The following is a 4,134-nucleotide window of genomic DNA, read 5'->3' on the forward strand; positions in this document are numbered from 1 at the left end:
ACCCAGTCCTAAAAGGGTTTAGTGATTTACCAACGTGTAAGTAGGACACCTAGAATTCAACCCCAGGTTTTCTCTTGCCAAACACCGTGGTCTTGCCATCGCATAATTAATTCCTGTAATTATTTAAGCACATAAAAAATCTGGTTATATTTAGCATGAGTTAATAAGACAGTGCCTAAGAGAGTTTCCTGAATATTTCTCATATCAATATCTTTTGTTGTTAGCCTAACTAGGCTAGAGGTTTTTTTTCTAGGGGAAAGGTAGGGAAAGGGTACAGACAAAAAAATGTGGCCTGTTGGTTTGTTGCACTGCCTGGAGAGAAAAGGAGCTACCATGGTAGATATGGTAATGGAAAACTGCCCATTCTGGTTAATTCTATCTGGTCAATATTATTTAGAGCACAAAAGCCTTAGTCCAGGGGTGGGGAACCTGGAACCTGCCACCTCAAGGCTGAAGATTCCCTACCCCTGCCTTAGTTCTTTCCCATTGGTATTAGAAGCCAAATTCCCCTGCCCCCACTTTTTAAGCAAAGCTAATCCTTGGTTAGTGACAAGCCTTCTTTCAGTGCCATGTGTTAGTAACAGACATACTAATATTGAACTTCATTTATCACTCAAGTATAGCTATTTTCCATTTTTTTTAACCTCCATTGCCCCTGTATCCCTTATTAAAGGGTAGCAGGAAGTTATTTATTATTTTAACTAGAATCAAAATTTCACCTCAGATCCATTTGCTAGAATTAGACGTTTTAGATCAAGCAAAACTAAACTAAAGTAAAATTTGCTGGAAAGCTCAGGAAAGATTTTTAGCACCAGTCTCCACATAATAAAGCAATTGTGTAATTAGTAATACATTTGTCACTCTTTTATTGAAGGGGAGGAAAAAAAAAGTAATACATGTAGCACTTTAGTGTAAATCCTGACAGTAGAGATTTTTTTCCCAGGGAATTATACCATTATACCATAAAAATGTCAAGGCATAAGTTTACTGTTCCTACTAATATTCTAAAATATTCTCTTAGGCTGACATCTCTGTCAATTAAAATTAAACAAAATTGCATTCTGCCATATACACTTCAAATAGGAAGCTTTCAAGTTTATGGCTGCTCTTTGAATTGATTTTTAAGATGGCATCTGTAAAACTTGGCTCATACAAGATGAGGTGGGATGTATTTAAGGATCAGTCAATTTAAAAAATGTTTTTAAAGATCATAAATTGACAACCGGAATAGACTGCACATGTCTTCGGAATTCTCAGCTATTAAAATAAATCTAGAGATTCTTTTGAATCCAAAGCTTGCACTGTCATAACTCAGCTCCCAACATATTTCTGCCTTGTTTTGGTTTTCCAATATTTTCACAAAGAATAACATAAACAAGGAAGTTGCTAGTGTTGGTTCCAGTTGCTCATTCTCGCAGAATTTGGAATCTTCAGTTTCATGGTGTTTCCCACAGAAAAAAAGAGTGAGAACGTGCTTTCTCACGGGACTGTCTTTCTCATGGAAAAGAGTGAAGGGCGCTGCCGCTGCCGGCAGCAAATGCTTTTGGCAGGGTGAGGCTGCCAATAAAGTCTTCAGGGAGATTACCCTCTATGATAGAAAGATGAGCAAAGTAAATCTCCATTCCAATTCTACTAAAAGGCATTTAAGAAGACATCTTTCAGTTCCATTCCTCTGATCACCAAACTTTAATGTATAGTGTTTTACTGTTATGTTTAAGACAAGTGTTAGTTAATGATCCAGTTTTTCACAGTGCCTAAACTATTCCTGTTTCCTAAGAAAATCACCTTTGGAAATTGTAACTCTTTCAAGTTGCTTAAATGATCCAGATAGAGCCCTAGTGGCCTAGGAGAGTTACTGTAGTTTCAAGTCTCTTGAATATTGTTCTGCCATGGCCTGGTCTTTGGTGACTCCTTATTTGGGGGGGGCGGGGGGGGGCCGGAGTACAATCTAGAGCAGTTAGTGGTTCTTGTAATCATTTCCCCAGTTAAATGGAAGGGATGATATTCTCCATTCTCACAAAAGGCTAGAAGTTTTTCTCAGCTCTTGTTGAATTATCCCTGGCTTTACCCCTCCCCTCAATTTGGAAAGAAAGTAAGGGCAATTTATTTTTGGCTATTTAAAATTGAAACAACATTATAATTCTTCTAATATTAGTGAATCTGAATTCATTCATTCATTCAACAAACATTTTTGAGCACCTACAGTGCTATTGAATTGTGTTATATGTTGGAGAAAATATGCAGTTTAGTTATAGGGTTTATAAGTGAGAAGGCGAATAGAAGCAAGGAGATAACTGTAATTCACAGAATTATATGAGGTATATTAGTGATGCAAAAAAAATGCTGTTTCAGGAGTGAAAAGCAAAAATAATTACTTTCTTGGGGGAAATCATAGAAGACTTTCTGCAAAAGGTGAGTTTTGAGTTAAACTTCAGTGAATGAATAAAAATATTTTATCCTTGGGGAAAAAGCACTTTTTATTTTTGTAAAGAAATTCTTAGAACTTTTATCTTTTATTCATTATGACATATAAGAAAGAAAACAAAATAACTATAGGCAGTTATTATTTTAGGTCTTTTTATCAGTACTTTGTTTCATGACTCCAAGTGGTAAGGATGTAATAATTATTTGCTTCATTTAAACAAGATAGATAGTCATGCACACACACACACACACAATCCATTATGGTGCTCAAATTATTTGGATTGGTTGTTAACTTTTGATCAACTGAACTAAGCAAATCTAGAATTTTATTTCATCATGTATCATGCAGGCTAAGCCAAAAGGTAAAATAACCTATGGTGAATTTAATTGTGGTCACCAACTTTTAGAGTCTTCCATGCAAGCAGCCGAATTAAATAGTGCAAGATGGGCACACTAGCACACTGAATGCATTAGAAGGGGAAAATGAGCTAAGAAAAGGAAGATCAAGGAAAAACAAAGGATGAATGGGATAAGCATTATAAGATAAGAGAGCAAATATGGAAGTACATGTGTATAAGAGAGGGAGAAAAACTTTGGCTTCTGGTGCCCTCCACCTAGATTAAACTATTTTATCCCTTCTCTTATGGCACTCACCACACAAGAGTTATAACTGCAATGTAACAAAAGGTACAGTATATTTGGAATAAGAAACTCCAGGTTCAAATTATCTGTGAGACTTATAACCATATAACCTTCACTTTTTCTGAAACTTAGTTACTTCATCTATAAAATGGAGATGATGATATTTGAACTATCTTTCTCCCCACCAAAGGATCATTAATAATAACATGAAATATTTTTAAAGAATAAAGTGTTATAGCAACATCAAATATTTTTTAAAATATTTTTTTCCACCAGCTATCTATACTCCCTGTCACCTTTGTATTGGTGAACGTCACCTTTGTTCAGTGAATGAATAAGTAAGTATAGGAGTTTAAACACTTTACTTCTTATTTACTTTAAGTACTTTGGCTCTCATTGGAATCAATAATTTTAAATATAAATGAAAGGAAAAGCATAGGGTTTTTTTTAAACCTTTCAAAGATTTTGTCATACATTTAAGTGAATTTAAATAAGGGTTTCACTAGCCTCCTTCACACCAATATGCTATGGTATGGTTTTCAACGTGGTTAATTCATGTTCATGTTTAAGAAACCTAAATGTATCCTCAGGGGTCTGACCCTGCTACCTGATATCTGTAATTCCAGTAGGATTCAAAAGATCCTGGATACCAGGCACCATTTTTGGTCTTCATTAGAATTCATTCATTTCAGAAGAATTCAGTAATCTACTATGAAACAAACTGTCTCATGGAGAGGATCAAACCACACCATGTCATAGTTTCTACTAGGGGCAGAGAAATCATATAATTCTCAATTTCTTAAAGAAATATTTTTTAAACAAGCAAACAGGCCATGATGGAAATGTGCACTGAGAAAATTCAGGTGCTAGTGGCCCAGGGACAACATTTGAAAAAGAAATTATTTTCCAAAGTTCCCCAGAGAGGAAAAGAGAGGTCATGGGGTGCTTGACCCAATGAGGAAGGGGGGAAAAAGAGGTTGGTGACAGAAAGACCTTAATTCATGGACTGTGAGTTTGAATGATGTGTTTTCTTTATACCTTCAAGTTAAGATCAACTGGCAGCCAAAA

This window comes from Petaurus breviceps, unplaced genomic scaffold (assembly GCF_028583685.1).
Source record: "Petaurus breviceps papuanus isolate PSGF00001 unplaced genomic scaffold, PetGlider_PUasm1.0 37, whole genome shotgun sequence".
In the NCBI taxonomy this organism is placed as follows: domain Eukaryota; kingdom Metazoa; phylum Chordata; class Mammalia; order Diprotodontia; family Petauridae; genus Petaurus; species Petaurus breviceps.